This window comes from Budorcas taxicolor, chromosome 23 (genome assembly GCF_023091745.1).
Source record: "Budorcas taxicolor isolate Tak-1 chromosome 23, Takin1.1, whole genome shotgun sequence".
Classification (NCBI taxonomy): Eukaryota; Metazoa; Chordata; class Mammalia; order Artiodactyla; family Bovidae; genus Budorcas; species Budorcas taxicolor.
Window position 1 is genome coordinate 20,000,001 of NC_068932.1, and position 26,275 is coordinate 20,026,275.

The window sequence follows — 26,275 nt, forward strand, 5'->3', positions numbered from 1 at the left end:
TGTGTGTGTGAATCTCTTCTTATAAGGACACCAGTCATATTGGATTACTGACCAATCAGTAATCAGCTCACCTTTGTTGTTGTTGTCTGGTCACTAAGTCGTGTCCAGTTCTTTTGCAGCCCCATCAACTATAGTCCACCAAGCTCCTGCATAGGATTTTCCAGACAAGAATACTGGAGTGGGTTGCTATTTCTTGCTCCAGGGGATCTTCCCAGCCCAGGAATTGAACTCTTGTCTCTTGCATTGGCAAGTAGATTCTTTACCACTAAGCCAGCTGGGAAGCCCTAGTTCAGTTCAGTTCAGTCGCTCAGTCGTGTCCGACTCTTTGCGACCCCCATAAAATGCTGCATGCCAGGCCTCCCTGTCCATCACCAACTCCCAGAGTTCACCCAGACTCATGTGCATCGAGTCAGTGATGCCATCCAGCCATCTCATCCTCTGTTGTCCCCTTCTCCTCCTGCTGCCAATCCCTCTCAGCATCACAGTCTTTTCTAATGAGTCAACTCTTCACATGAGGTGGCCAAAGTATTGGAGCTTCAGCTTCAGCATCAGTCCTTCCAAAGAACACCCAGGACTTATCTCCTTTAGAATGGACTGGGAAGCCCTAAGGCTCACCCTATTAGCCCCTTTTTAATTTAACCACCTCTTACATGTGATTGGGCTTCCCTGGTGACTCAGATGGTAAAGAATCCACCTGCCAATGCAGGAGACATGGGTTCAGTCCCAGGGTCAGGAAGATTCCCTGAAGAAGGGAATGGCAACCCACTCTAGTATTCTTGCCTGGAGAATTCTATGGACAGAGGAGCCTGGCAGATCCATGGGCTCTCAAAGAATGAGACATGACTGGGCAACTTTCACTTTCTACACATGATAGCCAAGATAGTGTTCATTGTCATGCACTGCTAGACAAGACTTTTTTTTTTATTGAGGCATAGTTGATATACAATATTATATAAATTTCAGGTATATAACATACTGATTCACAATTCTTAGAGATTACATTCCATTTATAGTAATTGTAAAATATTGGCTATAGTCCTTGTTTTGCACTATACATCCTTGTAGCTTGTTTATTTTATACATAATAGTTTGTACCTGTTAGTCCCCTACCCCAGTGGGGCCCCCTCTCTCTTTTTCCTCCCCACTGGTAATCCCCAGTTTATTCTCCGTATCTATAAGTCTTGTTTCTTTTTGTTATATTCACCACTTTGTTTTATTTTTTAGATTCCACATATAAGTGATATCATACAGCATTTGCCTTTCTCTGCCAGACAACATTTTTAATGAAATTCCTGGGAACTCATTTATTCATTAATTATTTCCTGGGCATCTATATAGAGCTAGGGAACAGGGGAGACAATAAGATTGCCCTAAGAATGATAACAGTCTCCAAGGGAGGACAGTGTTAGAATAAAGGCAGTCTCCTGAAGTAGAAATTGTGCCTTTCTAACCACTTTATCTCTGGCACCTTGCACTGTGCCTCGCACATAGTATGTTGCTCGAAAAAGTCAGAATTGATCAGATATGAGTCTTGTTGCAGAATTTCTAAATCTGGTCTAAAAGAGGCCTGGTAGTGTTCTATCAAGTGGTTAGTTTGCAATTAGGTAGATCTCCAAAGAGAAGCAGGTAGTTACACCAAGGGAAATATTTCCATGCCCCCTTAGAACCTCCCTCCTTCCTCCAAGTGTGGTCCATGAACCAGAAGCATGGGCCTCACCTGGGACCTTTTTAGAAATGCAGATTTTCATGCCTCACTCCAAATCCACTGAATAAAAATCTGCATTTTAGCAAGTCCCCAAGAGACTCACGTGTACATTAAATATTGAGAAGCATTGCCTTATGAGGAGCTTATTAACAATGATTGGTAGATTAACTTAGAATAGAATAAATATAAGGTATAATTATTAAGGTAGGTCTTCTCTGACTCCAAGCCATATAATACAGTGGTAATTTTTTATAAGAGTTATGTTTCTATCATAGGTTAGGAGAGGAAAACTGAATTGAACTATCTTTCTTTACCTTTAAAAATAACATTTTAGTCAAGTCGTAACAGCCCTTCCATTTCTCTCACTCCCTTGTACTTCAGGTAGTTTAACCGCCTAAACAAAGCCCATAGGAGGTAGGAGAGGAAAATGGTCATTTTAATAGGAACAACAGTTACCATTAATTGAGCAACAGCTCTACTAGGCACCACACCAAGCTCTTTATATACTCAGAACAACCCTCCTGGGTAAGAATTATTAACTCTGTTTTACAGATGAAGAAACTAGAGCTCAGACTGATTACATGACTTCCTCAACTTTCCAGAGCTAATAATTGCCTGAATCATGATTTGAACCAGATTGAAGCACCAGAAAGCCCATTTTTTTCCCCACCACATGTCATCCCAAAACTCCTGCCATCCAAAGAGTTCAAAGCTGATCTTTCACTTCAGACTTGCTGCCCGTGACTGATTCACCTCCTATTTCTGCAGGTTGAAAATGTAGCTTTTTATAATTACATTAATTGCTAATATGCATTTTACAAAAAATTTCTACCTCTCTTATCTGTAAAACAACTCTCCGGGTGTAGGTGAGGACCAAAAGAATCAGAAGAGTTACTTGCTCTGCCTAAGATCATCACTCACCTGGTTGGTATATTCCAAGGCCCAGATTCAAGTCTGGGTCTTGTGACTCCAAAGCTCATATCCATTTAAGATTTTCTTTATATATTTCTTAGGAGTTCCAATTCTTTAGAAATGGGGAAAAGGAAAGCAAGCATGCTAGCTTTACAAAAAGGAACGTTTCTCCCCACTAGACTGAATTCCTTGAGGGCAGAGAATGAATCTTACTTACTCTATGTGCTCAGAACAAACACAGTGGCCCTCATGACCACTTCTTCTTCCTGTTTAGTCACTAAGTCGTATCTGATTCTGTGTGACCCCATGGACTATAGCCAGCCAGGCTCCTCTGTCCATGGAATTCTCCAGCAAGAATACTGGAGTGGATTGCCATTTCCTTCTTCAGGGGATCTTCCCATCCCAGAGATCGAACCCACATCTCCTGCGTTGGCAGGCAAATTCTTTACTGCTGAGCCGCCAGGAAAGTCCTGGCCATCATGACAAGAGCTTAAATAAGTATTTATTGAATAAATGATCTTAAATGGCTGATTTCAACTTTATTTCTGTGAGTGAGGTGAACTTTAAGTACAGAATAATTAGTGTTGTTCCATGGACCGTGACCAATCTTTCCTCTTCCCGGGTTCTCTACCCCAGTCTGTGGCACCACTGTGCCCACAGGCTACCAGGCTAGAAATTCTCTCCTTCCCCTCACCCTCATCCTATTAATCACTGTCTGCCACAGTGATTTCAGGCTGCCACAACAGATGTCAAATTGAATGGCTTAAACAACAGAAATTTATTTTCTCACTTTTCTGGAGGCGAGAAGTTCAAGATCAAGGTTCCAGCTGATTTGCTCTCTGATAAGAGCTGTCTTCCCGGCTTGCCGACAGCTGCCTTCCCCCCGTGTCCTCACGTGGTCTTTCCTTAGTGCACACGCACAGGGAGTCAGAGAAACAGCTCCGGTCTCTCTTCTTCTCATGAAATTACCAGTCCGTTTGGATTAGGACCCCACCCTTCTGATTTCATTGAACCTTAGAGGCCCACTGGGGGTTGGGGCTTCAACATGTTAATTTGGAGAGGGGAAAGGACACAAGCATTCAGTCCATAATAATCTCCAAAGTCAGCCCCATATTTGAACAAAGTCTGCAAAAAAAGTTTGCTAATATTGCATATTTCTGTTATTGAATACCTATGCATAATTTAATCCACTATTTATTCCATTTAGGTTATTCTTTAATTTTATTCAATAAATAATATTGTGTAGGCACAGTGGAGAATACTACCAACAGGGCCCCTGTCTGAATGGAGCTTTCATACTAATACAGGAGACAGAAATTAAACAAATGAGATAGGAATTAAGAGCATAAGCTTTGGTACCAGACCCTACTGGGTTGCATCCTGGCCTTGGGAAATTTATTTAACTCTTTGCTTCATTAGCTGTAAAATAACGGTAATAATAAGATTATTTTTTACTTTATTTTTTTATTGAAGGATAATTGCTTTACAGAATTTTGTTTTCCGTCAAACCTCAACATGAATCAGCCATAGGTATACATATATCCCCTCCCATTTGAACCTCCCTCCCATCTCCCTCCCCATCCCATTCCTCTAGGTTGATACAGAGTGCCTATTTGAGTCAGGATTATTTGAAATATTAAGATAATATTAAGACAATATTGCAGTACCAGCAAAACAATATTGCATAATACAGCTTATTTAGTAACTGTCATATAATAAGTGCTAAATAAATGTTAGCTCTGATTACTAAATATAAACACAAATCTATTACATACTCATTTGCACAAATGCCTCCTGAGAAGTTCTACGTCCTCCAATTTTTTTTCCACCTTCAAATCCATCCTCTCTGGAGCCAATAAATAATGCCTGGTGTCATCATCCTCTGCTTCAAACACTTCTGCAGTCCTCCCCACTGCCTGCAGGATGAGGTCTAAGCTGTGCCCTTAGGACCTGCTCCCAGCCCTCCCCTGCAGACTTATCACTCCCACAGCTTTATGCTCCAGCAAGGCCAAACTTCATGGCCACACTGTGCTATTTCTTGCCTTTGTCCCTTTACTCATGCTGTCCTCTTTGACAGAAACATACATCACCCGACTAATCCCTACTCCAGGCAAACATACTGGAGTGGGTTGCCATTTCCTACTCCAGGAGATCTTCCCAACCCAGGGATCAAACCCTGGTCTCCTGCATTGCAGGCAGATTCTTTACCATGTAAGCCACCAGGGAAGCCCAATTCCTACTCTAGCCCCTCCTTTAACACACAGCACAAGGGCCACCTCCTCTGCGAAACTTCTCCTGTAAACCTCAGATTTGGCCAACTTAATTCTTCAATATCTCCATTATTGAACTAACGGGGTATTATTAATGTCTGTTGAAAAGCGCCACCCATCCATATAAAGAGCATCTGGAGGACAGAGGCTGTCATATCTACCTTTGTAGCTGTAGCACCTAACAATGGATATGACACAGTAAGTTTTCAATAAGTCTTTATTGAATGACTGAATGAATGACTGGAAGGAGTTAAACTTGAATATAATGGAAGGGATCTGCAGAGCTCTAGTAAATGAATCATTCATTATCTTTAGTCTAATCACTTTGGACCATGCAGAAGGACAAAGTCAAAGTTTAAATGTTAGGGGGAAAGTGTTATGTATTTGTTTCTTTGAGCTTCCCTGGTGGCTCAGTGGTAAAAGAATCTACCTGCAATGCAGAAGCCGGGTTCAATCCCTGGGTTGGAAAGATCCCCTGATGGAGGGTGTGGCAAGCCACTCCAGTATTCTTGCCTGGAGAAATCCATGGACCAGAGGAGCCTGGCGGGCTACAGTCCATAGGGTTGCACAGTCAGACACAACTGAAGCAACTAAGCAACAGCAGCATTATGTTTCTTTACTTCTTTAGGTAACAATTATTTAGCCCTTTCCAAACACTGTGCTAAAAGTTGGGTATATGAGACACAATCCCTCCTCTCAGGGAGCCTTCAGCCTAATGGGAAAATAGCTTTCCCCTTTGAAAAGCTAGAAGGCAGCCTGAACTGGTCTTTCCCCCCAACTTCCTACAATGTTACATTTCACAAGTCATAGCTTAGCATGTAAGTTATGTGGATAAGACAGACCTGTACATAAATTGTTAAAGCAAATGTGAAAGTGAAAGTCGCTCAGTCATGTCTTTACAACCTCATAGACTATATAGTCCATGGAATTTTCCAGGCCAGAGTTCTGAAGTGGATAGCCATTCTTTTCTCTAGGCAATCTTTCCAACCCAGGGATTCAACCCAGGTCTCCCACATTGCAGGTGGCTTCTTTACCAGCTGAGCCACCAGAGAAAGCAAAAATGAAATAATAGAAATATTAATGTGCAGTAAGACTATGGAGAAGACAGTGATTATGATAGGGTTATTTTGCTTTTACAAAATTTTTACTGAAGTTTTAAGTTTCTGTACTTACTCACTCTAGAAAATTGAAAACTGTAGAACAAAGTATGAAAATCACCAGAAGATAATCATTCTACTGTCCTGAAATAATAACTTTTAATATTTTGTCATGATAAAAATATGTTGCATGCAATAACAACATTAATCAAATTCTTAAACAGGAAAAAAAAAAACCCCTCTGGTCTTACTTTCTTCCAGAGATGAAATATCTCATTCTAATCCGAAGAGTGATTTTTCGAAGAGGTGGTATTATTTTCACAGTAGTCTCCTTGAGTTGAGTTCTATAATTTGGGAACACTAATTCATAAAACACAGCCCTAGAAATTTACTGAACTTCATTTCTAAAATTTACTCTTCCATTTATTGGATTGTTTTTAGGAGAAAACTAATCTTGTATAGATAACACAGGGAAGGAAAAAAGCTTTGTTCCAAAGTTGAAGGCCTCTGGGTACTATAGCTCCAGAATCTAACTTGGTTAGACAATATAGCTCTGTCTTCCTAAACAAAAGACAGCAAAATCCATGTAATGTTGGGTTACTCGATCTGTAGGCAAGCATAGCCATCTAAAATTATGTAAATGGCCTATTGCTGTTTTCAAACTCGGCCTTTGTTCATTGATTGATTGATTCATTCATTCAATTAATATTTATTGAATTCCTGCTTTGGGCCAGGCACCTGGGTGGGACTTGGGAATATAGACGTGAACAAGAAAGACATTGAGCAGCAATTATGGGGCTGAAAAAGGTCCACTTCAATTTTTGGTCTACTGCATGTGATTTGTTCCCTAAAGTACAGCCAACCAGCCAGTAAGTGCTTCTGGCACAGACACACAGTGTAACATTTTCACTGGGGAATAATCTGAAAAGTCGGTGTTTTGCTTCATCACTCCAAATTCTATTGTGAGCTGTTTTAGCAGAAAGAATAGTCCTCCGACTGTTTAATTCTATAAAAAGCTGCCAAAACATTAATGCTCCTTTTTTTTGTCTTCTATAAAAGAAAATAAAAAGTTATTTCACTCAAAGTTATATTTCACCAATATAATTAGAGGTAATATGCTTTAAAATGTGTTAAACATTTGCTATATAATAATTAGTAAAACTTAGAATAAGATGTTTACCTTCTAAACAATAATTAGAGTAACAGTAAACAAAACATAGTCCATCATATCCAGGGAGGAAGAATAAAAGAAACCAAGGAAAAGTGAAAATAATTAATTATACAAGGTGCTACACTTGCTGATTTATATTTCTTTCTTTACAGCTTTTCATTATGATTGTTTTAATATTTTTACGCAGTAGTCTTCTTTTTGGAGAAGGCAATGGCAACCCACGCCAGTACTCTTGCCTGGAAAATCCCATGGACGGAGGAGCCTGGTAGGCTGCAGTCCGTGGGGTCGCTAAGAGTCGGACACAACTGAGCGGTTTCACTTTCATGCATTGGAGAAGGAAATGGCAACCCACTCCAGTTTGCCTGGAGAATCCCACCTGTCTATGGGGTTGCACAGAGTTGGACACGACTGAAGTGACTTACCAGCAGCAATCTTCTTTTTTTCTTAGCCTAGCAGTAGATATACCAGGTAACAAGAGAATCTGAACTGAAAGGAGCACTGAAAGACCTGAGAGAGAGTCTAATTCACACTCTTTTTTTTAGAATTACTTATCCTTTCTAGGACATAACAGCCTTTGTTATCAGACTGTTTATATCTAATCTAAACCCCACAGACTGCAGTCAAATTCTGTTTCCTCTTTTTATCATGTTTTGTGGGTCCTCTTTTACTTGGAGGACATAGTAGCTTACCTCCATTCTACTTTTTAACAACCAGATACACTTGGTCGTGTTTCTGGCTCCCTTAAAGCATTTGGTGTCTCAGGGCAGGGGTTCTGTAGATTTTTCTATTGTTGTTCAGCCACTAAATCATGTCCAACTCTTTGCAACCCCATGAACTGCAGCACACCAGGCTGCCCTATCCTTCACTATCTTCCGGAATTCGTTCAAACTCATACACATTGAGTCAATGATGCTATCTGACCATCTCAAGCTCTGTTGTCCCCTTATCCTTTTGGCTTCAATCTTTCCCAGCATCAGGGCCTTTTCCAAAGAGTCAGTTCTTCACATCATGTGGCCAAAGGATTGGAGTTTCAGCTTCAGCATCAGTCCTTCCAATGAATATTCAGGACTGATTGCCTTTAGGATTGACTGGTTTGATCTACTTGCAGTCCAAAGTACTCTCGAAAGTCTTCTCCAGCACCACAATTCAAATGCAGCAGTTCCTCAGTGCTCAGCCTTCTTTATGGTCCAACTTTCACATCCATACATGACTACTGGAAAAACCAAAGCTTTGACTATGCAGACCTTTGTTGGCAAAGTGACATCTCTGCTTTTTAATACAGCTGTCTAGGTCTGTCACTCAGTTGGTAAAGAATCTGCCTGCAATGCGGGAGACCTGGGTTCAATCCCTGGGTTGGGAATATCCTCTGGAGAAGGGAAAGGCTACCCACACCAGTATTCTGGCCTGGAGAATTCCATGGACTGTATAGTCCATGGGGTCGCAAAGAGTTGGACGCAACTGAGCTTTCACTCTTTTTTTCACTATATTTTTCACTTTCACTTTTTCAGGTCTGTCACAGCTTTCCTTCCAAGGAACAAGCGTCTTTTAATTTCATGGCTGCAGTCACTGTCCACAGTGATTGTGAAGCCCAAGAAAACTAAAATCTGTCACTGTTTCCACTTTTTCTCCTTCTATTTGCCATGAAATGATGGGGCCAGATGCCATGATCTTAGTTTTTTAGTGGTGAATAGATTTTTCCAGTATTCTTGCCTGGAGAATCCCAGGGACAGAGGAGCCTAGTGGGCTGCTGTCTATGGGGTCGCACAGAGTCAGACACAACTGAGCGACTTCACTTTCACTTTTCACTCTCATGCATTGGAGAAGGAAATGGCAACCTACTCCAGTGTTCTTGCCTGGAGAATCCCAGGGACGGGGGAGCCTGGTGGGCTGCCGTCTGTGGCGCACAGAGTTGGACACGACTGAAGCGACTTAGCAGCAGCAGCAGCTGTTTTACCTCTCGGCCCATATTTAGAGATTCCTGGACCTTTAATAACAATTTCAATCCTCTATTTCCTGCTGTCTATTCCTTTCCAAACTAGATTCTTCTCAATTCTTCCTTCCATTCTTCCTTTCCCCGCTTCCTTCCTTCCATATGACATTATTCTCTATGAGGCCTCCAGTCTTCCTGGTGCTTGCAGTCAAATAAGGAGATACACACTAATAATAAACAATTACAAAGGAAGACAAGTTATTTGAAGGAAGAGTATAGGGAGCTCTGAGAGCATATAATAGGGGTCCTGACCTGGTCTTACAGGTTGGGATAAACTACCCCCTCCCCAAGTGATATTTGTGCTGAATCCTAAAGGGTGGAGAGGAGTTCACCAGAGCTTTCCAGGAGACGGCAACAGACCTGAAAAGGCTCTGAGGAAAGAGGGCCAAGCGGGTGTCCTGCAGGGCTCCTGGGCCATTTGACACCCAGTGGGGAAAGCGCCACCTCTGCCAACCAGTCTTCTTTCTATCGACGTTATCAGAATGCTGGGCTCCCAGGGCTCTGGGAGATGGATTTGAATATAAATATACAAGAGCATGAAAAGAGGAAGGACCCTGATGGAAATGATACAGAGCAGCCTGGGGCACAGACAAGGGCATCCAGACAACATCTATGGGTGATGGGGGGCCGAGGGGGGTTGGCTGCTAGGGAGAACTGATTCCCTGGAAGGATCTGGGAAAACTTCTCTGAGGAAGTGAGTGAAGAAGGACTCTGATAAGCAGTTATGAAGGGAAAGAACATTCTAGCTGAGGCAGGAGCTTGAGCGAGAAAAGGAAAGGGAGCCGAGAGGACCTTCGAAAGCTGTTAAAGCCGTGATTATATTGTTCCTTTTCTTCCAGCAAAATGGGAAACTAGGCAGATCGAGACGTTTGTCAAACATAATTTATGTTCTCTCCAAGTGCCCAAACTGTATGTTTTCACCATGTTTGGTGGTGATATTTCTAAAATGTTTTATGCCCGTTCCTGCCTGCCTTAATAAAGGATCCTAAATATAACAACCTTTTCTTGATGACGCATGAGCACGGTCATGAGAGTGTAGTTATTTTATGCTGCTTTATAAATCAGTTCTCTGCTCTTTATTTTTCTCTGTCCTTTAGCTGTCAGCTGCTAGTTGTTTTTGAGTCAGCCTCAAGCAAAGCCCTGTCCCCACCTCGCTCATCACAAAATCATTCTATTTAACTGAGAAACCAAGTAAATACACGGGTTGGGAATCATATGCCTGACGTACAATAGGCTTCAATAAATATTTGTTGAATAAATGATTAGTTAGGCTTGGACTGGGAGTCTCAGGTATGGGGTTGGTGTACAGACCTAGAATAGTTCCTCCTGGGACCAGACTCAAAACCGTGTGAAGTCACCTCCAGATAATGGGTGGTTACGCTGCTATTTTTGTAGTGTTGCTTAGCAAGAACAGACTGCCAGCCAGCTTAGAGTCTAGTGACTAACAACTATTTTCTTCATGCCCTGGTGATGCTGGTTACCATGGTGTTCTGGGTGACATGGCTGGCTTTTTTTAATAACTGCCTTTTAGTGGCTCGAGAAGTTTTTTTGTGATAAATGCATTGATTATTTCTGATGAAGTAGGGCAAGATTACTACAAAGTACAGACTTTAAAAAAAAAACTAGAAAAAGGGACTGTTTTGCTTTTCCAGATTAAGGTGGTTGCTGCAGGACTGGTAGGATATTTTTTGTGTTGCTCTTCCTGATTTGATAGAAAGTGATTTGATATGATTGTATAAATTTTTTTTTAAAGTCTAGTTGTGTCAAGGTAACATTTCTCATCTTATTCTTTAATACTGAAATATAAAACTTAGGAGTTCAAGCTCCTTTGTAAACATAAGAGGCTATAATTATTGGCACTGTTAAAATTTTGGTATGTCATATATTATCACATTGGAGGAGAACATGGCAACCCACTCCAGTATTCTTGCCTGGAGAATCCCCATGGACAGAGGAGCCTGACGAGCTACAGTTCATGGGGTTGCAAAGAGTCAGACATGACTAAGTGATTAAGCAAAGCACATCTCATCACAAAGAAGCACCCTGTTAAGCCAAACTGGTTTTGTGGCCCAAGACTGTTTAGTATAGAATTTTAGAGCATGAAAAATGACCTTGGAGCTCACCTGATCCCACCCTTTAATTCTTTTGTAATTTTTCTTTATTTATTTTGGCTGTGCTGACTCTGTTGCGGTGTGTAGACGTCTCATTTCAGTGGCTTCTCTTGTTGGGGAACACTGGCTCTAGGCATGCGTGCTTCAGTAGGCTCGAGAATGGGGGCTCAGCAGTTGTAGGGTAAGGGCTTAGTTGTTGCAAGGCGTGTGGAATCTTCCCAGACTAGGGCTTGAGCCCGTGTCCCCTGCATTGGCAGGAGGATCTTATCAACTGCACTACCAGGTAAATCCCCTTGTCTTTTAATTTTAAGGCAGAGAAAGCTGAGGCCCAGAAAAGACAAATTATAAAAATAGCGATGATAATCCCTTATAGTTGCAAAGCATTTACATTTGCAAAGATCTTTTCAAACAGTAATTCATTTTGTGTTCACCGTGCAAGTGAATTCAGTAGAATTTATCCCCATTTTGTTGAAGAGGCACATGGGATCTGGAGACACAAGTGTCCTGTTCAGTGTTAGTGACTGAGGCAGAACCAGAAGCCACATCTGTGATTCTCTGTCTCAGACCAGAGAGCCACAGCCAGACATAGTCACAGGAACCTGGGCCCTGCTCTTCTGTTTACTAGCTGTATGCCTAGGGCAGGTCACTCCACCACTCCAAATGAGGCTTACCTTCCTTCTTAAAATGACAATATTTTAAAAATGGCAATATTGATCCTACATTGTAAGATTAACATGAAGGCAAAAGATTATGCTTATATAGTACTTAAGACTATATTTGCCTTTCACCTTACTGATCTAGCTAAATGAATTCTATCTAGTTAGTTATTTTGTGTAACAAGTGCTTTCCCTGATTCAGCCCATATGGAAGTCATTGTATATAATAAGAAAATAAGAATGATAGCTGTTTACCTTGGATAGGGCCCAGAGACCAAATTGATTGTGGAAATTTCCTTGCATTTCTTTTACCCTGTCATCAGTTAGGTTTCCTTCTGTATCACTGTGACCTTCCTCAGGCACAATAAATAAAAAAACATAATCTACAAACAAATATCATACCAGATCAATGAAAGCTCGTAAAGCTGCAGTTCAGTTCAGTTCAGTCACTTAGTCATGTCCGACTCTTTGCGACCCCATGGACCACAGCACGCCAGGCTTCCCTGTCCATCACCAACTCCTGAAGCTTACTCAAACTCATGTCCATCAAGTCGGTGATGCCATCCAACCATCTCATCCTCTGTCATCCCCTTCTCCTCCCGCCTTCAGTCTTTCCCAGCATAAGGGTCTTTTCAAATGAGTCAGTTCTTCTCATCAGGTGGCCAAAGTATTGGAGTTTCAGCTTCAGCATCAGTCCTTCCAATAAATATTCAGAACTGATTTTCTTTAGGATGGACTGGTTGGATCTCCTTGCAATCCAAGAGACTCTCGAGAGTCTTCTCCAACACCACAGTTCAAAAGCCTCAATTCTTTGGCAAGACGTATTTTTATAGAGTTAGTGGGAAAGAAGGCAACGCATATACCCCAAGCCATGGAGGCCTCTAATGGCAGGAAGAAGAGTTCAGAAATGATCTTCCCCGGTTACCTGTCCATGTTACTGAGATGAGGAATAACCTCATGAATGTAGTGTTTGGGGACAGTCTGTTTTTACTGGATAGGATTGATTACAGCAGAAAGAACCAACAGGAGAACTGGGTAGGATATTGGTGCAATTCTCCAGGATACAATGAGAGTATGGAAATTAACGATATACTTGCAATTGGAAAGAGGGAAATATGAGGCTTCATTGCCTTCTGGACACTCCTGCTCAGTCTCCTTTTCGGTTCCTCCTACGTCATATTCACTGATACATTGTCAGCACTTGGGACAGGACCTACCCCTATCAGACACTCTAATCTCTGTTGCTTGAATGTTGCATTTCTATGACCTCTGAATGTTGGGAGTACCCAGGGCTGAGAAATAAATCTCTTTGTCTTCTCTTACTCCCTTTATTTCTTTCATTCTCCCACAGATCACCAACCTAAACCAGACTTAAATTTCTAACTGACATTTGACGTCTCCACTTGGAGGCTTAAAAGGCATCTCAAACTTCAAACTATCCAGAATTGAACTTCTGCTCTCTTTGCTAAATCTACGCCTTGCACAATATGCCCCAACTCCCTAAATTGCAGTTCCATTCTTCTAATTTTTCAGGCCCAAACTTCTCTTTCTCTTTTGCCACACATCCAGTCCCTCATATGGGATCTGCTTTCAACATATATAGAGAATCTGTCTACATCTCACTACCTCCAATACACCCTGGTCCATGCCATCAGCCATCTCTCATTTGGATGCATACCAGAGCTGTGAGGTCTCTCTGCTTCCACCTCTGCCCACTTTGTGTCCACACTTCAAACAGCTGCTAGAGAAATTCTTTTAAAATGAAAGTCAGATCATATCACTTTTTTGCCAAAACCAAACATAGATACAAACACAAAACTCTACAGTGGCTTTATCTCACCCAGAGGAGGAGCCTAAGTCCTCACAAAGACCTTTCAGGCTCTATCTATCAAAGTGGCAAATACCCCACCCCTTTCCTCCTTGACCTTGGCCCTCTACTGTCCTCTTTCACTCTGTAACCGTTCCTCAGGCACATCAGTTACACTTCCAAAACTCAAGGCCTTTGCATCTTATGCTGCTGATATCCCCCAGGTATCCACAGGGCTCCCTACCTCACCGCCTTTAGATCTGTATTCATACACCAGCTCCTCAGGGAGTTTATCTGGCATCCCTTGCCTAGAACTGTACTACACAGTCACTGCGTCCACACACTCCCTCACCAGTCTTCCCTGCTGTGCTTTTCCCGTAGCCAGAGCAATAGAGCTCGTATATTTATCTGCCTTATTATCTCTCACCCCACGTACTAGAATATAAGCTACAGGAGGAAAGTGATTTTGTCCATCATGTTCATTCCTGCATTCCCAGTGCCTAGATGAGTGCTTGGCACATAGTAGTATTTAATAAATACCAGCTGAGAGAATGAAGAGGAAAAAGAAATGGAAGTTTATTGGGATTTTTTTTTCTAAATAGGAGCAAAGGAAAAGAAGGCAAAAACTGACTCCTGGGTTAGAGCTGAAGGTGCCGTTTGTTATGGTGAAGAGGAAGGCAGATTGGGATAGTGGGTCTTGGAGATCGTGTGTTCCTATTTGGATAAGTGATTTTAACAAGACAAGGGGAAAGCTCAGGCACAATGTCTAAAACAAGATGACAGTTCAAAAGAGACTCTGATGTTAAGATATAAATTTAGTTCAGGAAAGAGGTAATGGTGACATTGAAAAGCTCTGCTGGGATTTTTTTTTTTAATTGATTATTTGGCTCCATCTTAGTTGCTGTATGCAGGATCTTCAGTCTCTAGTTGAGGCTCACTGGCTTCTGTTTACAGCATGTGGGATCTTAGTCCCCCAACCAGGGATCAAACCCACATTTCCTCCATTGTAGGGTAGATTCTTAACCACTGGACTACAGGGAAGTCCCAGGGATATTTAATCCAGAGGAGAGAGAAGAGCAGAGGATCAGGGATTGGAGTGGACGTTCTTAACCGCAACTGCCCACTTTAGAGTCACCTGCTGGACTGCTTGTTAGAGTCGCACAGATTTGCAAAAGCTTTCAACTCCAACAGCGAACAGAGGACGGCTCTGTGGAAGGCGGGTAAGCCATGCTGTGCAGGCCGTGCCCTTAGCGGGCAAGCGGCAGGGTCACACAAGGGGACTCACAGCGCAAACGCTGAGTCCTCACCGGCTGTTGGCAAACAGTCCATCAACGGGTCTTTCTCCGGCCTAGAAAATGCCGAATAACTGCCTGGGTGGATGAGTCTCCCCGTGTTTAATTACACTGTTAACTGGTTTTCACATTGTTTTTCACTTTCTGTGCTCAGCCTGGGCCTTCCTATCGATACCGTCTGCTTACTAGAACTGAGAAAAAGTGGGAGGGTCCCAGGCATGAAGGCATCTGTATTGAGTGCCTGTTCCCCAGGGTGTGGCCAGACATAAGTGGGAGGGAGATTTGTTTTTGAACAAGTTGGAAAATTTAAGTAAGAAGCAAGCTTTTTAACAATTTTACTGACAGTGTTATTGAAGCAACAGTTAGAACTGGACGTGGAACAACAGACTGGTTCCAAATAAGAAAAGGAGTACGTCAAGGCTGTATATTGTCACCCTGCTTATTTAACTTCTGTGCAGAGTACATCATGAGAAACGCTGGGCTGGAAGAAACACAAGCTGGAATCAAGATTGCCGGGAGAAATATCAATAACCTCAGATATGCAGATGACACCACCCTTATGGAAGAAAGTGAAGAGGAGCTAAAAAGCCTCTTGATGAAAATGAAAGAAGAGAGCGAAAAAGTTGGCCTAAAGCTCAACATTCAGGAAAGGAAGATCATGGCATCCGGTCCCATCACTTCATAGGAAATAGATGGGGAAACAGTGGAAACAGTATCAGACTTTATTTTTTGGGGCTCCAGAATCACTGCAGATGGTGACTGCAGCCATGAAATTAAAAGACGCTTACTCCTTGGAAGAAAAGTTATGAGCAACCTAGATAGCATATTCAAAAGCAGAGACATTACTTTGCCAAATAAGGTCCATCTAGTCAAGGCTATGGTTTTTCCTGTGGTCATGTATGGATGTGAGAGTTGGACTGTGAAGAAAGCTGAGCACCGAAGAATTGATGCTTTTGAACTGTGGTGCTGGAGAAGACTCTTCAGAGTCCCTTGGACTGCAAGGAGATCCAACCAGTGCATTCTGAAGGAGATCAACCCTGGGATTTCTTTGGAAGGAATGATGCTAAAGGTGAAACTCCAGTACTTTGGCCACCTCATGAGAAGAGTTGACTCACTGGAAAAGACTCTGATGCTGGGAGGGATTGAGGGCAAGAGGAGAAGGGGACGACCGAGGATGAGATGGCTGGATGGCATCACGGACTCGATGGACGTGAGTCTGAGTGAACTCCGGGAGATGGTGATGAACAGGGAGGCCTGGCGTGCTGCGATTCATGGGGTCACAAATAGTTGGACACGACTGAGCAACTGAACTGAACTGAAGATGTTTTGAACATCCCAATGCCTGGACCACACGCCAGACTAATTAGGTCAGAACTTTCCTGGGTGGGACACAGGTCTCAATAGGTTTTAAACTCCCCAGCTAATTCCCACAGGCAGCCAGTGTCGAGAATCACTGAGCTAAAGTCTTTAAGATATATTTATCATTGTTGTTGTTGTTGTTTAGTTGCTAATTTGTGTCTGACTCTTTTGTGACCCCCTGAACTGCAGCCCTCCAGGCTCTTCTGTCCATGGGATTTTCCAGGCAAGAATGCTGGAGTGGGTTGCCATTTCCTTCTCCAATATTTACCTTCAGGTGAGGATAAAGTAAAGGAATCCACAATGGGAGCAGAAAAATATTAGTCATAAGGGTAGAAAGAAAAACAGGGTAGTCTTGGCCAGCTCTTCTCATACTCAACTCCATAAGAGTCATAAGAGTCACCTGAGGACCTACAGATTGTGACTCAAACTGCCAAGCTCCCAGGTGATCCTGAGATGCCTGGTTCAAGGGCCACACTGAATAGCAAGTGTCAAGAGCAGTGCTTCTCAAACTCTAATGTACATAAGAATTACCTGGGATATCATTAAAGCAGCTGTCTGGACCCCACCCACCAAGATCCAGATTCTGTAAGTCAGGAATAGAACCCAAGAACCTGCATCATTTTTTAAATTCATTCATTTTAATTTAAGAATAATTGCTTTACAATATTGTATTGGTTTCTGCATACCTCAGCATGAATCAGCCATAGGTATACATATGTCCTCTCCCTCTGGGACCTCCCTCCCACCCTTTGGGTTGTCACCAGCCCTGCTTTGAGCTCCCTGAGCCAAGCAGCAAATTCCCGCTGGTGATCTGTTTCTCATATGGCGGTGTGCACATTGCCTTGCTACTCTCTCCATTCATCCCACCCTCTCTGTCACCGCTCCCCCACGTCCACAAGTCTATTTTCTATGTCTGCATCTCCATTGCTGCCCTACAAATAGGTTCATCAGGACCATCTTTCTAGATTTCATATATATGTGTTAATGTAGGATAGTTGGTTTTCTCTTTCTGATTTATTTCACTCTGTATAATAGGCTGTAGGTTCATCCACTTCATTAGAACTGACTCAAATGCAAGAGCCTGCATTTTGAGTGAGGTGATATGCAATGCTGCTGGTCCCACACTTCAAGTGATAGAGAGTCACCAAGACCACAATAAGGAAGAAGAGGCACTTGGGACTTCCCTAGTGGTCCAGTGCTCCCAATGCAGGGGACCCAGTTTCAATCTCTGGTCAGGGAACTGGATCCCTCAGGCTGCAACGGAGACCTGGCACAGCCAATAAATAAATAAATATTTTTTTAAAAAACGAAGGAAAGAAGAGGCACTCAATACTGCCTACCAAATGAATAAAAGATATTGTAGGGATACCAGAAAGAATAAGAATGTAGCAAAGCCACTAGATTTTACAAGGTGAAGGTCATAAGTGAGGCAGAAACCATAAAACCATAAAATGATTTCTGCTTTCCTTGGTTCTCTATTTTCAAGCAGTAAGCTTTCCCCTAGCTTCTATATTTTATCTTGGGAACAATTACCTTACCAAAGTGCTATAACTATTTTTGAAAGAGAAAGCAAATCAATTATTTGATTTTCTTTTCAAGGCATAGGAGGTATGCTAATAGGGTCCTTGGGAGCTCTTCTCTGTGCATATGCCTAAACCATCTAGAAGCTACATTTATTAAGGACCTTTGGAGGTTATTCCAACTTCTTCAAATACCTAAGTACAGTTGTAATGTTGCAGACACTTATAACTTTCTTTAGGGCAAGATTTCCAACCTTGACACTCCTTATGTTGAGGCTGTTGTAGAGCAACACTACATGCAACCTCTAGATGCCGGTATCATCTCCTGCCCCAAGTGGTGACAAGCCAGATTGTCTCCAGACTGCCAAATGTTCCCTGGGAGGCAAAAATCAGCCCCAGTTGAGAACCACTGCTTCAAAAGCAATGTTTGAAAACCTAGTCACCCTTCTAAGAAGTCTGACTAATAGCTTGGGCATGTTGATGCCAGGTAGTGAAGACAGGGCACTACCAGTAACCAGCACTAAGACCACCCTTTGGATTCTTGGGGCAACAGAAAAGACTAGTTTGACTTTCAGAAGTGGGAAATTTTATTGACCTTAGTTATACCAAGAGCCTAATAGATGGTGCAGTACTTCAAACTTGTCTCATTGGTACAAAAGCTGGATTCATGATACAGGATGCTCGGGGCTGGTGCACTGGGATGACCCAGAGGGATGGTATGGGGAGGGAGGTGGGAACACATGTACACCCGTGGCGGATTCATGTCAATGTATGGCAAAACCAATACAATATTGTAAAGTAATTAGCCTCCAATTAAAATAAATACATTTATATTAAAAAAAAAGAAAGAAAGAAACCTCTTTCCAGGCTCAGCATTAAAGAGTCACCTGCCACTTGGTGCCCTGTAACAAAATACCATAACCACCACATCATATGAGAGAAAGCATTCATCAGCTTGCCACACAACTATCATTTGTCCAGGAGGTTCTTTTCTCTCCTTTCATGAGTACTTAACATCTTGTGACTTAAACCACGTACACAGAAAGGAAGAGGATTGTATTAGAAATCTCAGTGCTTGTTTCTCTTCCTCAGTAGAGGTCATCAGACAAATAACCAGAGTGCCATAGAGCCTACTATAAACCAGTGGTTTTCAAACTTTAGCCTGCATCATAACCAGCTAAAAGCTTGTTAAACCACTGATCACTGGACTGTACCCCCTGAGATTCTGATTTACTAGGTCTAGAGTGGGGCCTGAAAATTTGCATTTCAAGTGATGCTGATAGTCCAGGACCACACTTTGAGAACTGTGACTGTAAAGCAAGTAATAATTCTCAGACTTGGCTGAACATTGGTATTACCTGAGGAATGTTTTTAACTATTGGCGTTGTGGCTCCATCCCAAACAAATGAAATCAGAATGTCTGGGCATGAGATCCAGTCTTCAGAGTGTATTTGTTAGTTTCTCAGATGATTCTTGTATAGAGCCAGCATTGAGAAACACTGAACTATGTGGAATGTATTCCAAAGCATTGGGATACCTCTACCCCAGGTGGCCCTGCTTAATGGAGGGCTTTAGTATGGCATCACTGACCCGATGGACATGAATCTGAGTGAACTCCGGGAGTTGGTGATGGACAGGGAGGCCTGGCGTGCTGCGATTCATTGGGTCGCAAAGAGTCGGACACGACTGAGCGACTGAACTGAACTGAATCCCATATTCTTACCCGTTATGCTTCTTTGAGGATTACTTCTCCATTTCCACCAAAATCATCCTAACACTGTGGTGCAAACAAGTCTTAAGCCATAGGTGTGTTTTCTCTACTTCATGTTTCATCGAGCTGTAGACAGCAATGGAGCTGAAGATTGCAAATCAGAGTCTGAGAGGAAGTAGCCTGCTGCTGCTGCTGCTAAGTCGCTTCAGTCGTGTCCGACTCTGTGCGACCCCATAGACAGCAGCCCACCAGGCTCCCCAGTCCCTGGGATTCTCCAGGCAAGGACACTGGAGTGGGTTGCCATTTCCTTCTCCAATGCAAGAAAGTGAAAAGTGAAAGTGAAGTCGCTCAGTCGTGTCCAACCCTCAGCGACCCCATGGACTGCAGCCCTCCAGGATCCTCCATCCATGGGATTTTCCAGGCAAGAGTACTGGAGTGGGGTGCCATTGCCTTCTCCGAGCAAGTAACCTAGAGGGCAACAAATCAAGGCTTAAGGAGTCTACAGCTGCTGGAAGCCACGAAAGGCATGTTAACAGGCCAAATCATCAGGACAGGACTGGGGCTTCTGCTGAGGCTGGATACCAGGAACATGGCAGGGATTCAAGCCAGTAGCTACGAGTTCAGAAGTAGAACACTACTGAACCAGAATGAAATGTATTCGTACAACAGAGACAACTGTTGCCTTAATTTCTAAAAAGTGCATTGCAGTAAAATCCGTTGTTTCCTTATCTTTCAATTCAATCCAGAGATTTTCATCTGTTGATGTTCAGTGCCATGGTAGTATGGTCAAGGGACATGTTAAAATACCTCATCAAGTGGTAGCGTTCATGAGTTTTCTGTTTAAAGAATTGCCTTTTGCCTGATTGTATCTTTTTTTTAAGTGCATGTAGGCTTTCTCTAGTCGCAGTGAACAGGCTTCTCATTATGGTGGCTCCTCTTACTGCAGAGGGTGGGCTCTAGGCACGTGGGCTCAGTAGTTGCAGTGGAGAAGCTTAATTACTCCATAGCATGTGGATTCTTCCTGGACCAGGGATCGAACTCATGTCCCATGTACTGGCAGATGGATTCTTAACCACTCGATCACCAAGTAAGCCCTGAGTCTTTATATCCTAATCAGATCAAATAGGGCCTTGGAATTAGCAAACTTAAATTTTTTCACTTTGACTATTTTTAGCAAAAGGAAGAGTGATTTTTCCAGGGACCCAGTTGCTTTGGACTTACCTATAGGCTGGGAGTGTGCAGAGCAAAGTACTGAGCAAAGCACCCTCAGCAGTTCAACACAGTGTTGCTGTTCTCCACGTACCATCTTGTTTACAGTAACAATCCTAAAGAAATAGTCCTTTTTAATTCTTCAAGTAAAGTGGGCACCCAATGAGAGAGAATCCAGAAGTTGAGAAAGAAGCTATCTTGCTTCAAAATATGCATAAGAAACACTTGTATATGACACAGTTCCTATTGTCTCTCAATAGATTCTGAAGAAAGCAGGGCCAAACATCTCTAATTCACAAAATGAAGGCTTCTCACAGTTCTCAGGAAATCTTCTCACAATGTCCATGACTCTCCTGTACCCTGTATGAAACATCTTAACAAATTGTTAGTTCTATATAAATGTTAATGTTCATCATCATTAACCTAAATTATTTCACAGTTCAGTTTAGCTGCTCAGTCATATCTGACCCTTTGCTACTCCATGGACTGCAGCATGCCAGGCTTCCTGTCTATCACCAACTCCCAGAACTTGCTCAAACTCATGTCCATCAGGTCGGTGATTCCATCCAACCATCTCATCCTCTGTCATCCCTTTCTCCTCCTGCCTTCAATCTTTCCCAGTATCGGGATGTTTTCCAAGGAATCAGTTCTTGGCATCAGGTGGCCAAAATATTGGAGTTTCAGCTTCAGCATCAGTCCTTCCAATGAATATCCAGGACTAATTTCCTTTAAGATTGACTGGTTTGATCTCCTTGCAATCCAAGGAACTCTCAAGAGTCTTCTCCTACACTGCAGTTCAAAAGTATCAATTCTTTGGCACTCAGCTTTCTTTATAGTCCAATTCTCACATCCATACATGACTACTGGAAAAACCATAGCTTTGACTAGATGGACCTTTGTTGGAAAAGTAATGTCTCTACTCTTTAATAAGCTGTCTAGGTTTGTCATAGCTTTTCTTCCAAGGAGCAAGCACCTTTTAATTTCATGGCTGCGGTCACCATCTGCAGTGATTTTGGAGCCCAAGAAAATAAAGTCTCTCACTATTTCCATTGTTCCCCCATCCATTTTCCATGAAGTGATGGGACCAGAATCTATTATCTTAGTTTTTTTTTAATGTTTTTCACTCTCCTCTTTCACTTTCATCAAGAGGCTCTTTAGTTCTTCTTCACTTTCTGCCTTAAGGGTGGTGTCATCTGCATACCTGAGGTTATTGATATTTTAAATTTCTTTCACAGATACCCAAATTTCTAGTAAGTTGGAAGGAAATTGAAATCAATCGGCTAGTGGTTGTGAGAGGGAACTTGAGAAATTCTGCTAGTCTGTAGAGGGACAGCATTCACAGAACCTCATAGAAGGACATCAGAGGGGATTAACCAAGACTGAAGCCACTCCCTCAAGTGTGCCATTTGGAAGTAAACACAGCACTCATCCATGGGAGGAGAAATAAAGCATGTTAGAAACCAGTTTTTGCCCAGCAAAAGATGGAAACACTTGTGAAATTTGAGCCCCCACTGGTGCAGTTTTGAATACTTATAGGTCATCCCTCAGGGTTGGTAAGATCTCTAATAGAGACATGAACCTACTCCATCTCAGGCCCACAGCTCCCCAGCACTTCTGGGGCCCAGGAAGAGGAGGAGTGCCAGGAGTTGCATCTCCAAGGCCAGCTGCTTTGGGGGAAGGACCTGGGGTATGTGTCTCATGGGAACAGCTGGCTTTCTTGTCCCATTGTCAGCTCAGAACAGGGTTATGTGATTATTGATTCCTATTCCAGTCTGTCCCCAAGAAACAATGACTTCCTTCATTTGTAGATCTCTACAGGCACTTGACGGACTCATAAAGGCTGATTGTGAATTTATAAAATATTTCTAAATAGATTACACAAGTACATTGTCTTAAATATCATATAATTAGGACTTGAAATCATTATTCCCTGATGATCATATCGTTTGACCTCAAATTGACCTTGAAATGTGTAGACCAAAGGTGGATTTTCACATGGAAGTTAGGACACTTCTTGTGAAACAACATAAGATGTTGATTTATGTAATCCCATTATATGAACTAACCTCTCAGCGGCAGGAAGTACGGCTGTATTATATATATTCTGGGCTTCACATAACAAAAAATTATCCAATTATAGAAAATAATTTTAAGAAATCACTTTTCCAACTTTTTCCATTATGCTAGTCATTTGTTTTGTCATCTGCTAGCACATGTTAGCAGAAAAGTGAGAGCAGGTGCCAGAAATTTAAGAACATGTGTTAAAAAAAACAATTTTAAATTGAGCACATCCTAACAATTAACATAATCTAATTTAAGCTACAAAACACTTCAATCCAATTGGACAGGATGTAGTTGTTTCAAAGAATAATTTTAGAACCACTGATTCAGTTTAAATGTTAATTTAAACACACTGTATTTTAGTTTTTAAAAAGGGTTTCATGTTTGGGAACACATGTAAGAATTAAAGATTTTAAAATTTAAAAAAAAGAAAAAAAAAGAAATAAAAAATAAATAAAAAGGGTTTTGTCTGGTTTTAATATCATGTATTACATAAACTGTGGACTTTTATTCAGTCTTAGTTCAGTTCATCAGGCACTTATTGGCTGCCTGTTGTGTAGAGAAAACCCTGACTAAGTTGTATGAGCCTTTGTCCTGAAGAATCTTACAATCTGAGGAAGACACGTAGGCCCAGTAGAGCAGGGGTCCCCAACCTCCAGGCCACGGACTGGTACCTCCTGTCAGATCAGTGGCAGCATTAGATTAGAAATAAAATGCACAGTAAGTGTAATGCACTTGAATCATCTCAAAACCATCCCCCTCCCCATCCATGGAAAAATTGTCTTCCACGAAACCAGTCCCTGGTGCCAAAAAGTTTGGGGACTGCTGCTGTAGAGGACACACACATTGTAAGTTATGAGAAGCAGCAAATTGTGATAAGTGCTTTAATGGAGTTATCAAGGGCTTAGAAACACAGGCAAGGAAAGGTTGGTTCAGATTTCAGATTCAGAATGGGGCAAATCCAGGAGAGCTTTCTTGAAGAGCTGGCACTGAGCTGAAACTTGAAGGTCCAATGGACACAGAATGGGAAAAGGAAACAGTGTGAATGAGCGCCTGGAAAATGGGCGTGGAGGAAGTTAGGAGCTGGAGGTAACGCAGCTCCGTTGGAGCAGGGATATTTGGAGGATGTGGCAGGGCATGCAGTTAGAAAGACAGGGAGGCGCTACATTTTACAGTCTTGAGACTACCACACTAATGAGCCTAGCTTTGACTTTGTGCACACTAGGGAGGGTGTTTGAGCGGGGGAGTGGCCTGATCAAGTCAGTTTGGGAGTAAGTCGCAGGATAAGTTGAAGGTGGAGAGGAAATTAGAGACTATTTTTGAGTGATATAGATGCCATCTGTCCCGTTAAAAATCCCAATAAGTAGCTATCTTGCGATTTGAAGTATTTGAAACAGAAATTCATGTTGTTTAAATTTTAAGGGTTAATTATGCCCTGGCAAGCTTACTACTCTGATATTTCTAACAGTGGGCAATCAAAAGCTTATACAGGGTAGCAGTGATAAGGTATGAACTTCCTTTCTTAGGGAGGCGGCGTAAGAATAACATCTGAATCAGTACCCTAGATAGTCTCCTAATTTAAGGAGATGTTCTCTTAGCCAAGGAAAAGAACCACCCAGATTGTCCTTTTAGAAACAGATCCAGAAAACGCATCTATCAGTGGATGAAAATACACCAAGGTGAAGCAGGACTCAGGTAAGACAGTCTCTAGATTAGGACCAAAAACCAGTTTACCTGGGTTCACAAATTCTAGCTTTGCCACTTACAGACTGTAACTTTAGGCTTATTAGTTAACCAACCTGTGCCTCAGTTGTTTTGCTTGTAAAATAGGAATAAAAATGGTACTTGTCTCAGGGGTTGTTATGAGGATGAAATGAACTGATACATGTAAAGTGCTCCAAATAGTACCTGGCCTGTAGTTACCTCAATAAATGTTAACTGTTGTTAGTCAGTTGTTGGGCAGTAAGTTAACTAAACTGCCTATGACATATTGTAGTTTACACAGTGCTTTCACACCATGGAAACCTCCCTGCCCCTCCTCCCTAACTACCCTAGTGACTATCTGTGCAACTGATCCTGGACACATCCACTAGGTCATTTGAACTCCACAATCACTTGATGGAAATTGATTGTCCTAGTTACCTCTGCTATTAACAAGCCACTTCAAAACTTGGAAGCATAAAACAACAACCATTTTATCATGCTCACAGATTCCTGTGTCAGGAATTCAGTGGGACTTGCTTCTCTCTGCTTCACAGTGATTGTGCCTGTGGTTAGAAACCTCTTAGATGACTGGGGAGAATGCCAGCAGGTGGGGCAGGATCCACTGCCATAGAAGGCTTCTTCTCTAACCTGTCTGGCACTTTAGTGGGATGGCAGAAAGGCCAGGCTTAGCTGGGACGGTCACCTAAGCACTGACATGGGTCCCCTTCACCATGGTGGCCTCACAGTAGTCATCAGACTTCTTAGAGTGTTTCTGCAGCAGAAGCTATATGCCTTTTATGATGCATTCTCAGAAGCCTCATTGCAGACACTTCTCTGTTCTCTGAGCTTCCCTGGTGGCTCAGGTGGTAAAGAATCTTCTTGCAAGGCAGAAGACCCGGGCTTGATCCCCGGGTCAGGAAGATCCCCTGGGCTTGGAGAATTTCATGGACAGATGAGCCTGGTGGGTTACAGTTCATGGGGTCGCCAAGAGTCAGACACAAGTGAGCAGCTAACACTTGCACTTTCCCTGTTCTCGATTGACTGAAGCAGTCACAAGCCTGCCCAGACTCAAGGGAGTTGATTAGACCACGCTTCTCAATGGGAGGCATATCAAAGCCTCTGGGAGCCATATTGAAAATCACCATTTTAGTATTATCCTCTAATGCTGGATGAGAAGCTTGAGATTCAGTACAGGTTTAATGTACTGGTTTGTCCAGGGTGAGTCGCACAGACAGTCACTAAGATAGTTAGTGATGGGGGCAAGGAGGTTTGCAGGCTTCTAACCTAGTTCTTCTAACTCCAAATTCTAATTCTCTCAATTAGATTATTCATCCTCCTTCAGCTTAGATATACTTCTTAATATAGGAAAATTACAGGAGAAAAAATGAAATGGCATTGTGTATATCAGGTAACTTTCTGTTTATTTGTTTATTTGTGGCTATACTGGATCTTTGTTCCCACACATGGGCTTTCTCTAGATGCGGCACATGGGCTCTAGAGCACAGGCTCAGTAGTGGTGGCACACAGGCTTAGCTGTTTCGAGGCATGTGGAATCTTCCCAGACCATGGGTCAAACCCATGTGCCCCGTATTGGCACGCAAATTCTTAATCACTGGACTACCAGGGAAGTCCAAGTAACTGCTTCAAAAGAGATAGTGATATAAAAGTACAAAGTTTGCATTTATAAGAGGTTGTACACA

General features: G+C 42.3%; 1 protein-coding gene across 1 annotated transcript in view; it reads left to right on the forward strand.

The window, feature by feature from the left end:
- Nucleotides 1–26,275, forward strand: part of CNNM1 (cyclin and CBS domain divalent metal cation transport mediator 1) — a 66,718-nt gene that overhangs the window by 3,557 nt on the left and 36,886 nt on the right. The window lies entirely within an intron of this gene.